The following is a 13,435-nucleotide window of genomic DNA, read 5'->3' as shown; positions in this document are numbered from 1 at the left end:
TTAGTTTAATCATGATATTTTGAATAGAAATAGGATATTATGCTAACTTTTAAATTTTTTTTATTTTTTTTCATTTAAATTAAATTATAAAATCAGAAAAATGATATTAAATTATCATTTTATTTTATTGAATATTTAATTTTTTAAATAACATGAAATTTGAAAGGTAGTTAGCATTTTTTTTTGAAAAAGATATTTAGGGTAGTTGAAACCTAATTTTTCAAAATTATAGGTTTAATGTTAAATTTTTTTTATTTAATTATTTAATTTGACCGAAAAAAATATATTTTTTTTATTTATTTATTTTTCGAAAATTATTAAATAAATTAATTAATTTAAAATTAAATAAATCCTATATCCAACTATCCAACTTGTTGCAGGAGTATGTGTTTTAACTTGTTTGTAAGTTTTATAAAACCTATCATTACTTGATCTAAATTGCCATGGTTAACTTGTTGACAGATCCATTGATGTGATTTTAACCCATGGTTCAATTGTCAATAGGTCAAGATAATAATTTGTAACAGGTAAATTTTACATTCTTCTTTCATCTGTGTATGACCTAGTAACATGATAGGATCCATCTAAATTTGTGTGCCTGTGTGAGCCTATATGTTTACATTATGTTTAGATGCATATATGTGGTTCATTTATTTTTAATTAAAATGGACTAGGTTGCTAAATAAAATGTCAAGCCATGATAGATTTTATTTAGGCCTATTCAATTAATAACAGTTGTTCATTTTAAGGTTAAATTCCTCTCTTTTGGGCCTTGTGTGGGAGTTAGGGGGCCAATAGCAGTGGGTACGACATACTAAACCCAACCCTCCCTCACATGAACAACCCCAAGTGTGAAGGTCCATTTGCCTGATTTGAATGACTGTACTAGGTTAATTAAATTAGTTTAACGTAATAAAATTGATTAACAACATAATTAATTTCAAAATAAATGGAATTATTTTTCATTCGAATATTTTGAGATTAATTTAAGAAAAACACACTTAGTTTAATGAAATTAATTCAAGATAAACTATATGTATTTTTCTTGTATTTAATTAAATATAGAATTATAACTAACTAGATTCCTTTTGAAGCTTATTTTTTTTATTATTTCATTAAATATTCCTATTTAAGTTGTAAATTAGTTATTTTTAACTAATTTTTTTTATCAACTTAAATTTGAATATCTTTTGAATTTCAAAATTAAGTTGAGGAATTCTAGTAATTAGTTATTGAAGATTCTTAAGATATTTTTTAAGTTGAAAATTTGTTAAATTTTAGATCAACTTAAAATGGAATATTTTTTAAATTAAGTAGTTACAACTTAATTTGTTATTTAATTAAATTTTTTGTTTGAAATAATTTAAGTTGAAAATCTAGTTATTTTAGAACAACTTAAATTAGATATTTTTCAAAATATTTATTTTATTATTTTTTAAATATTTTTCGAAATTTTATATATATATTTTTTTATATATAATGATTTTTGAAAATTAAATATTGAAAATTAAATTAAAGTTGAAAATTAATTTTTTAATTAATTTTAGATCAACTTTAAATTAATTAATTTTCATTATTAAAATAAATGATTAATTAAAAATACATTGTTTTAAATAATGAGCTTTAATCAAGAGATATTCGATCTCCATTGTTGGTCTTACAATTGCTAAATGCTTTCAATATAACCTCGAGACGCTAGACTTCGTCCCCCTTATGGATGGTTATTCGTTGAAAGTATTTAACACCATAAGATCTCATTTGATAAGTGTTTTGTAAGTTTTCGTCTCTATTAGACTCTCCCCTACGGTGACTACTTAGAGATAAACTTACAGAACACGAAACAATGGTGGAAGCTCATAAAATGAGAATAACCTTGACTTTCGCCTACCGGGACAATGTTGGATTCTCATTTTGATCGAATAAAAGGTTGCTAAAATGGTATCCATTTTAGATGAGCTGACTACTCTATTCAACTAATGTTATCTTTGACTCTCGCCTACCGGGACACTGTATTTCATTATGTTGGAAACCTTGGAAAATAATAAATATGTCTAGTTTTTGGTATTTTTGCAAACATATTTGATTACTTGTTATTTTTTGAACTTGTGTATGAATTTATTGAACCAAAAGCTTACTTCTGTTTATTGATATTTGTAGTGCCAAAATGTACAACCCACATCCCAACACTCATATAGAAATTGCCTTTAGGAATGAACTTGAAAGTGTGAATAAGACTCCTGGTCAGAGTAATACTTCACACTTGCTCATAATGAACATGAAATTCCACAAAGCAGCAAAGTTAGGAATTGTTCAATCTGAAGAGCAAAGAGTTCATAACTCCAACAATCCTACTGCTTCAAGCTCAGTTGAGAAGAATAGAGAAAGTGATCTCACTTCCTCGGATTATCCTTCACAACAGATTGAACCAACAATAACAACAATTCAAAAACGATTAAGCAGTGATGCTTTAGTTTTTGAATCATGTGTTTTAGAGAATGATAAATCCATCTGGATTCTTGATTCTGGATCTACAAACCATGTAAGTTGTTCATTGCAATTGCTTGAAAAATGGAATTATTTGAAATTTGGAGAGTTGAAACTTAAAGTTGGTAATGGCGAAATGGTATCGGTTAGAGCTAGAGGAAAAGCCAAACTCAAGTTTCAAAACAGAATTTTGGAATTAGACAATGTCTTATTCATTCCAAATTTCAGTAGAAACTTGGTTTCTGTTTCATGCTTACAATTGCAACAATACAAATTAGATTTTTCGAGTTTTGGTTCTACCATATCTCGAAATGACATTCAAATTTGTGTTGCATCCATGGAACAGGGGCTTTATGTTTTACGACCAGACAAACCATTTGCGCTTCATAACGAACTGTTTATAGTAGCTAAACCTAGAAACCACAAAAAGCAAAAGATCGATAATGATGATGAAACATATCTATGGCATTTACGTTTAGGTCACATAGGCTATGACACACTCAATAGGTTAACCAAAGACGGTGCATTGAAAAATGTCGTCTTAGGTGAATGACCTGTATGCGAGTCTTGCTTAGAAGGAAAGATGACCAAACGTTCTTTCTCTGCAAAGGGAGAGCGTGCCAAGGAACCACTAGGCAAAGTACATTCAGATCTTTGCGGACCACTGAATGTCAAAGCTAGAGGTGGTTATGAGTACTTTGTCACTTTCATTGACGATTACTCTAGATATGGTCACATTTACCTTATGCATAAGAAATCTGAAACGTTTGAAAAGTTTTAGGAATTTCTTGCATTGGCTCAAAACCAATTGGGTAAAACTTTAAAGATCTTGCGAACTGATAGGGGTAGAGAATATATGGATATGCAGTTCAAAGATCTTTTGATCGAACTTGGCATTGAATCCTAATTAACTGCCCCTAGCACTCCACAACAAAATGGAGTTGCAGAAAGAAGAAATAGCACGCTTTTGGAAATGGTTAGGTCCATGCTTAGCTACTCAACTCTACCTACGTCCTTCTGGGGATATGCAATTCAGATGGCGAACAACATTTTTAAATGTTGTTCCATCTAAATCAGTCCCTAAGATACCTTTAGAACTATGGAATGGTCGTACACCTAGTTTACGCCATTATAGAATCTAGGGGTGCCCTGCTCATGTCTTAAGAAAGAAAGATGGGAAACTTGAAAAGCGAACTGAAGTTTGCATGTTTGTTGGAAATTATAAAGAGACTAGGGGTGGACTATTTTATAGTCGCAAGGATGATAAAGTGTTTATTTCCACAAACGCTACTTTCCTTGAAGATGACTATATCAAGAATTTCAAACCACAAAGCAAAGTAGTATTGGAGGAAATGCTTTCAGATATAACTCTTTCTAATGTTCCATCCTCTTCTACTCAAGTAGAGGATAATCCCACTTCCTCGGTTGAACCTTTACAAGTTGATACAACTGAGAGAACTACCACTCAAGTTCTTGTTCAGAAGATCACCGCTCCTCGTCGTAGTGGGAGGGTTTCTACTAAACAATCTGGTTATGGCTTGGATGGTGAAATCAATATGGTCATTGGTGACGGTATTGATGACGACCCATTAACCTATAAACATGTAATGGCAAGTCCAGAACGGAAACGATGGTCAACCGGCATGGATTCAGAAATGGATTCCATGAAAAAGAACAAAGTCTGGGAATATGTAGACGCACCTGATGACTATCGTCCAATCAGATGTAAGTGGGTCTACAAGAAGAAAAGAGGCGCTGGAGGCTAAGTCGAAACTTTTAAAGCTAGACTGGTCGCCTAGGGTTACACCCAAAGAGAAGGCGTGGACTATGAGGAAACTTTTAGTCCGGTCGCCATGCTCAAATCCATCAAAATTCTTCTCTCCATTGCAGCCGCTTTCGATTATGAAATCTGGCAAATGGATGTCAAGACAGCTTTCCTTAATGGAATTCTTGAAGAAACCATCTATATGGAGCAACCAGAAGGCTATGTTCTTCCAGGGCAAGAAAAGAAAGTTTGCAAACTCAATAGGTCCAATTATGGACTTAAGCAAGCTTATCGCTCCTGGAACAAAAGGTTTGATGAAATTTTCAAGACCTACGACTTTCTTCATAATGAAGATGAACCTTGTGTTTATCAACTCAAGGAAAACCAAGTGGTAGTATTCCTGGTCCTTTATGTTGACGACATTTTGATCATTGGCAATAATGTCAAGAAAATGACTGACATCAAGGAATGGCTAGACACTCAATTCAAAATGAAAGATTTGGGTGAAGCTGCCTATGTTCTTGGTATTCAGATTATTAGAAACCGGAAGAACAGATCCCTTGCTCTCTCTCAAACAACTTACATAAATAAAGTTTTAGAGAGATTCTCAATGACCAACACTAAAGGGGATACTATGCCTTCTAGATTTGGTATCCGTCTATCTAAGGAACAGTGTCCCACTGATCCCTAAGAGATAGAGGACATGAGAAGGGTTCCTTATGCTTCTGCAGTTGGGTGTCTAATGTATGCAATGCTATGCACTAGACCTGACATCTGTTATGCACTAGGAATCGTGAGCAGGTATCAGACAAATCCAGGACAGGAACATTGCAATGCTGTTAAGCATATCTTGAAGTACTTGAAAAATACAAGGCAATTCGTGTTAGTCTACAAGGGTGGTGCTTTGAATCCCGTAGGCTATACCGATTCAGATTTCCAGGGATGTATTGATGACAGGAAATCTACATTTGGGATGGTGTTTACTCTTGGGGGTGGAGCAGTGGTTTGGAGAAGTGCTAAACAAACCGCGATTTCAGACTCTACCATGGAGGCAGAATACATAGCTGCTGCAGAGGCTGCAAAAGAACTTGTCTGGCTTAGAAAGTTCTTCACAGGACTTGGTGTCGTCCCTAGAATGGAAAAATAACTAGTTTTGCTTTGTGATAACACTGGAGCCATAGCAACCAGTAAAGAGCCTCGAAGCCACAAGAGAAGCAAGCACATAGAAAGGAAATATCACATCATCAAAGAGTATGTGGCAAGAGGAGATGTACTCGTGGAGAAAGTGGACACAGAGGACAACCTAGCTGATCCATTCACCAAAGTCTTGGCAAGAACTAATTTGAAAAGCACTGTCAGAATCAAGGATTAATTGAAATGTACTGATTGTTTTATATTAGTGCAAGTGGTAGTTTGTTGGGTTTTATGCCCTAAATAAAACTCTATTTCAATGTAATCTTTATCTTTTTAATATCAATAAAGAAACAGAAGTATTTTCATCACTGTGTGTGTCATTTGGTTCATGTTATCATTTATATGTTTATTTGATTTATAAATTCATACAAATCCATATCACATTTATATTATTGTTTATTGTGTCGCCAGGACAGTGGAAAGTAATCAAGATTATGTGATTAAATATATATTCCTAGATTTATCAGTACATAGAGGGTTTAACTGATATGAAAATCTACAACATAGTTTACTTGCACCGTGGATAAGTGCTATGTTCTTTCCAGGGCATTAGTTAAAGTAAAGCTTGGGTTGGATGCATGGAGTATGCATCGGAAGGGACCGATATTGACCTTTGATTCAAATATATTAAACTTACCGTAATATCTATTCAATTCAATATCACCTAGTTGATCCTAGATCAAATGATCTTAATCCTGACATGGTTAGGTTCGATATCAAGAGTATTATACATGTTCTTTGACTTGTTAGTTAAGCCTACTTTTTGGTCAGGGTGATACGTACATCTTGGGAACATGGTAGTGCAATTGAGTGGGATCGCTAAACATAGATATGGAATCTATAGCTTCTATCTAGCACATAGAAGTGAAATGATGATTTCCTTCGAGCTTGGCTAAACAGAGATAAATGGTTGAGTACTCATTTCAGTGATTATGTTTAGTTCACTGAAATATCATTTATAGGTGGCTAAGTGTTTTAAGGATAAAATACATTGAAGGGTGTAACGGTAATTTAATCCCTATACAATGTAAATCATCTATAGAGGACCATTGATTATTGGGATTATAACAATGGATAACTGATAGTGTATCTATATCGTGGAACATATAGAGCGTTCTATATAACTGAGAGTGCAATTCCAAGTTCTATCAGTGGATGCAATAAGGAATTAATAAGTTAGTGAATTTACTTGGTAAGTTCTGGGTTTGCTTATTGGAAGTTCAGATATATAGGCCCATGGTCCCCATACTAGTTGAGACAATACTGCTTGTAAGACTCAGTTAATTGATTTTGATTAATCAATTATAATTCTAAAATTAGACTATGTCTAGTTTGTGAATTTTCACTAAGCAAAGGCTAAATTGTGAAGAAAGAGTTTCTAGGGTTCATTTGTTAATTAAGAGACTTTGATTAGTCTAATTAATAAATATATTAAATGATAATATTATTTAATAATTAATTTTTGATTATTTAATAATTAGAATTGGCATTTAAATGGTCAAATTGGAAAATTGGCGTGTTTGAGAAAATGAGACCGAAAAATGACAAAATTGCAAATTTGCAAAGTGGGGCCCATTGTCCATACATGGCCGGCCACTTATAGTGCAATTTATCATTTATTTTTTTTTCATTATTTTAATGCCAAATGAATCTAACCTAACCCTAGGTTGTTTGCTATAAATAGGTAGTGATGGCTTCATGAAAAAGAGGATGCATCTCATTCCTTCAAAGAAAAATTCAAAGCCTTCTTCCTATACCCTAGCCGTCACCTTCTCTCTCTCTTCCTCTCTTCTGAAAACCGAAGCCCTATAGTGAGTGAGTGAGTGCCCACACACATCAAGTGATATCTCAATCATAGTGTGTAAGGCTGTGAAGAATCCAGATTCAAGAGAAGGACATTCGGGCTCAGATCTTGGTGATACTCTGCTACAGAAAGGATACAAGGGTTAGAGATCTGAGTGGAAGGAGACATTATATTCCGCTGCAACCACTGTAAGGTTTCTTATACTTTATATGTGTTTATTTCATATCGTTTTAGAAGTTCATATTTAGGATGTTAAACAACATACTTGTTAGTAAATATAAGATCATTGTAAAATAATTCCAACAGGGCCTATATATATATATGAGCTTCCAATAAGCAGACCCAAAATTTACCAAGTAAATTCACTGACTTATTAATTCCTTGTTCCATCCACCATAGAACTTGGAATGGCACTCTCAGTTATATAGAACACTCTATATGTTCCACGATATAGATACACTATCAGTTATCCATTGTTATAATCCCAATAATCAATGATCCTCTATAGATGATTTACATTGTATAGGGATTAATTTACCGTTACACCCTTCAATGTATTTTATCCTTAAAACACTTAGCCACCTATAAATGATATTTCATTGAACTAAACATAATCACTAAAATGATTACTCAACCATTTATCTCTGTTTAGCCAAGCTCGAAGGAAATCATCATTTCATTTCTATGCCCTGATAGAAGCTATAGATTCCATATGTATGTTTAGCGCTCCCACTCAATTGCACTACCATGTTCCCAAAATGTACGTATCACCCTGACCAGAAAGTAGGCTTAACTTACAAATCAAAGAACATGTATAATACTCATGAGATCGAACCTAACCATGTCAGGATTAAGATCATTTGATCTAGGATCAACTAGGTGATATTGAAATGAATAGATATTACGGTAAGTTTATCATATCTGATTCAAAGTTCAATATTGGTCCCTTCCAATGCATACTCCATGCATCCAACCCAAGCTTTACTTTAACCAATGCGCTGGAAAGGACATAGCACTTATCCAAGGTGCAAGTAAACTATGTTGTAGATTATCATATCAGTTAAACCCTGTGTACTGATAAATCTAGGAATATATATTTAATCACATAATCTTGATTACTTTCCACTGTGCTGATGACACAATAAACAAGAATATAAATGTGATAAGGCTTTGGATGAATTTATAAATCAAATAAACAAATAAATGATAACATGAACCAAATGACACAATAAGTGATGAAAATACTTCTGTTTCTTTATTGATATTTGAATGATAAAGATTACATTGAAATGAAGTTTTATTTAGGACATAAAACCCAATATTAATTCCTCCTTGCACCACTATAGATTTAGAATTGCACTCTCAATTATAGAGAGCGTTCTATATGCTCCATGATATAGATACACTAACCATTGTTATAATCCTAATTGTTGCCTCAGTTTATTCCTAATATACGTGGTCACTGCTATATATGACATGCGGACAAAGAAGACACCTCACCCGGTGATAAGTTAAAAGTCGTATGGAGAGGCAACAAGTATGGTTCATGGCGTTAGCTCCCGAACAAGTGCAAAAGGCACGCCTTCTCCTCTGGGAGTTAAGATATAGGAAGGTACCTCCAGGATGACAAGGAGCTACTTGAACAGTCACCTCGCATTTAATGCAGCATGGTAAAAGCATCTGGAAACGCCCATAAGAGAACATGTCAGACATCGTAAGCCTGATTTAGGGCGATTACACTATAATCAAAGGAGCTAGTGACGACTCCATTATGAAGAATCACATCAATCAAGGAAGGATGAAGGCTAATCTCACCTAACCTCTACGATGCCTACTATGTAGGTTATGCATGCCTTATTTTGTATCTTTTGGAAACTTGCGCTTATCCATAGCTGGCTCTCAAAGACAAGTTACCCCTTTTCGACTATTCCCACTAATCTTTATAAATACCCTTGAGAAAATGAGGAAGGGGATCAGAAAAAAGAGAGAAAAAACACACAAAGAACATTCTCTTTAAGTAAGTACTCTCATTAATAACAGAGACTCGTGGACTACAGCTCATTAATGCTTGAACCACGTAAAAATTATTAGCATTAATTATCCCAAAGCTCTCATTATTATCTCATTTAATTGGTTACCGAAAATCTCAGTCAATATTTTAGTGCTTTCATTAAGAGCTGAGGGAAACGTTGTTCGAGAAACAACAGTCAAGAATCTAAGCTTCAATGGTTGAAACTCAGAACCACACAGGCCAACCTCGTCTTCCCAGGATCCTTAGAACCCAAAAGTGAAGAGGCGACCTCAGGAGTAAATGTGGGCTTTGAGGAACAAGATGAGTCAAACGATGAGGAGTATGAAGAAAATCCCGAAGGGTACGATGCTTATGACGATAGTAGCTACACTGAGTTATTAGTCCTAATGCAAAAAGCGGCTGATCATGAGGCCGAACTGGCTGCCCAAAAAGAGAAAAGTAGAAGGATATAAGAAATAATGGTTGCCATGCAAAAGGCCATGGATATAGCTGGAATTCATGTGAATCCCAAAGTCGTGCCTGCAGGACTAGAAGAAACACAAGAAGAGTCCTTGCCAAGAACCCAAAGGCCCAAAACTAGGGAGCCAAGTCCTATACGGTACCCTTTTGAGGAAAATCCTAGGAAAAATCCCACTTCAATCCCTAGGAGAAATAAAAAGGCCCAAGATCCTAGAAAGGTGCGCTCTGATTTCCCGAAAGGAAAAGGTCCGCAGAGGGGCAAGCTCCCTTGAGAGAGTCTTGGCCCTCAGGACCGAGAGGATCAAAAGAGCGTGTCTGTGCACTAGGAGCCCAGGGAAAGGGGAGGAAAGGTCGAAGGCACCCCCGTTGATATAAGATAAAAAATTAACGAAAAACATGGTGACTTGAGAAACCACCTCGAAAAGAAAAGGTATGCGGTACCGGTGTCAAGGGACGCCTTGAATGAGGGAATCTTTGCCGAGTTGGTGATCCTCCGCAAAGACATTGCTAGAGTCGCCCGGAGATAAAAGGGGGATGACTCAGATTTTGATTGCGAGGACCGGGAGCCTTGCGTCTGAAACATCCTAGAGGCGGAACTCCCCAAAAATTTTAAAATGCCTGAAATGGCAACCTACATAGGAGACTCAGACCCCAGTGACCATTTGTCCCGATTCAATAGGGTAATTACCATCATGAGGGTTAGTAATGATGCAAAGCGTCTATGCTTTCCACTGACACTGAGCGGGTCTGTCGAAGAATGGTTCAAGAAACTGGAGCCAAGATCAGTAGACTGTTGGAACAAGTTGCAAGTGAGTTTTCTGCAGCAGTTCGTGGCGGCACGAAAGATCAACCTTGAGGTCAGTGCCCTACCCAATATAAAACAACTACCTGCGAAAACCCTGAAGAAGTTCATAAAGAGATTCAAGGAGGAGGCCTCGAAAACCAAAAAGGTGGATGATGGACAATAGCTGGCCCTGCTTCAAGCTGGAATCTGTACAGGAACCCTTTTTTGGAATGAGTTGCAATAGGAAGGAGCGGCTAGCCTCCAGGACTTTTAGAAGAGAGTCCAGAAATACATTAATATGGAAGAGGCCCAGATTGTGGCTTACGGAGGATATTACCCGATGGGAGTGTCACGATACACCAGGAGCACAACTTCTTAGAGCTCCACCTCCTGCCACTCCCCAAACAAGCGGAAAATAGTTCTCTGCTACTCCAAGATACTGTTGGGAATATTTTATCAAGATCTAGATTTACTAACAAGTATGTTGAATTAACATCCTAAATTTGAATTCTCTAAAACAATGAAAATAAACACATAAGGATTTAAGAAAACCTTACATTGATTACAGCAGAATATAATGACTCCTTCCGTTCAAGATCTCTAGCCCTTGATTCCTTTCTGTAGCAGAGCATTATCAAGATCTGAACTTGGATCTCTTTCTTTCCTTCGGGTTTGGTTACCACCGTCTTACTCACTATGATTGAGTACTTGACTTGCTATGTGTGGGCACGACACTCATTCACTATAGGTTTCAAATAGGTGAAGAACAATGAAGGAGGTTTGAATCACTAAGGAAGGAACTCTCTCATCTAGGTTGGTTGAATAGTCAAGTTGACAAAAGTTGCATGAGTGAGGGTATCATGTTTCTTTTATAGTGTTTCAACTAGGGCTTAGGGTTGAATTATAAGGATTAAAAAAGAATAAAATATTATACAAAAATCAACTTCATGGTCGTACACTTAATGGACCAATTTCTAGTTAGATTTTCTCCACTTTATTTCAACCAATTATTCTTATTTTCAATAATACCATATTTTCCGATTCAATCCTATAAATGCCAAAACTATTTATTTAATAATTATAATTAATTACTAAATAAAATTTTCATTTATGTAATTTATTAATTAGACCATACAAACTCTCTTAATTAACAAATTGACCCCAAAACCTCTCTTATTAACAATTAAGCCATTGCTTAGTGAAAATTCATAAATAAGACATAGTCTAATTTTAGAATTATAATTGATTAATTAAAATTAATTAACTGAGTCTGCAAGCAGTATTATCTCAACTAGTGAAGGGACCATGGGCCTATATAACTGAGCTTTCAATAAGTAGATATAGAATTCACCAAGTAAATTCTCAACTTATTAATTTTGCCTTGCGCCACTATAGATTTGGAATTGAATATCACTCTCAATTATATAGAACGCTCTATATATACCATGATATAGATATGTTATGATTATCCATTATTACAATCTTAATAGTCAAAGATCCTTTATAGATGATCTACACTTAATAGGGATAAATTTACCGTTCTACCCTTCAATGTATTTTATCCTTAAAATACTTAGCTACCTATAAATGATATTTCAGTAAACTAATATAATTACTGAAATGAGATCTCAATCATTTATCTCTATTCAGTCAAGCTTGAAGGAAATCATCGTTTCACTTCTAAATACCTATAGAAGCTATAGATTCCATATTTCTATGATCAGCGCTCCCACTCAATTGAACTACCATGTTCCCAAGATGTAAGTATCCACCAGAACTAAAAGTTAGCTTCCACGAACAACTCAAAGAATATAAATAATACAACTAAGCTGAACCTAACCATATCATGATTAAGATCCATAGACCTAAGATCAACCACTAATATTGATTTAGAAAGATATAATAGTATGTTTATGATATCTTATCTAAGTTCAATATCGGTCCCTTCCAATGTATACTCCATACATCCAATACTGGTAAACTTTGCCAATGCCCTGGAAAGGACATAACCCTTATCTAAGGTGTAAGTATACCTTATCGCTGATTATCATGCCAGTCTAAATCCAGTGAACTGACAAATCATGGAAATTAAAATTTTGAACATATAATCATGATTATATTCCACTGTGCTGAAGACACTATAATCATGAACAAATATATACATATTTACATATGTTCTGGACTTAATAGAATTTATACATTAAACATAATCATGAAATAAATCATGTGAACCATGCAACATAAAATGATTTTTGATCTTTTATTAATTAGTAAATCTGATTATATTGAAATGGGTTTTATTTAGGGCACATAACCCAACAGATAAAACCAAAACCTCACCTTAACTCCAGCACTGTCGCACTTTGGGGTGCCCGTAAGCGATCCCTCTGGGGTGAGCGTCCAGCTTCCGTCCCACTCCGCACCAGCCATCAGTATGGTAGGAGCTCAGCAAAGCTCCCGAAGTAAGAGATCTTCTAAAGGTAGCACGTAAACCGAGGCAACAAAGGGGGTATACTCCCCAATACACGTAGTACACTGAGCTCACAGATTCTCAAGAACGTGTGTACTTTGCCACCTAAAAAAATACGCATTATCAGAAGCCTCCACCCTTGTATAGGGATAGCTCCCAGAGGAACCCCAACAAAAGATGCGACTATCACAACAACATCGGCCACATCACAAACGAGTGTAAAAATCTGAAGGATGAAATTGAAAACCTAATCCGATTAGGCCACTTGTATGAGTGGATCAACAATAGGCTACCCAACTTAAATTTAGCCCAAGTCAGAGGTCCCTTACCTCAAGGAGGAACTGGGGGTACGCTCGAGGGTCAGGTGCCTCCTAAAGGAGTGCCCCCTCAGTAGACGCCTGAACTGCCACCCCGGTCGAATGGGAGAGTTGCTATGATCTCCG

This window comes from Cannabis sativa, chromosome X (genome assembly GCF_029168945.1).
Source record: "Cannabis sativa cultivar Pink pepper isolate KNU-18-1 chromosome X, ASM2916894v1, whole genome shotgun sequence".
In the NCBI taxonomy this organism is placed as follows: Eukaryota; Viridiplantae; Streptophyta; class Magnoliopsida; order Rosales; family Cannabaceae; genus Cannabis; species Cannabis sativa.
This window is presented reverse-complemented; position numbering follows the sequence as displayed.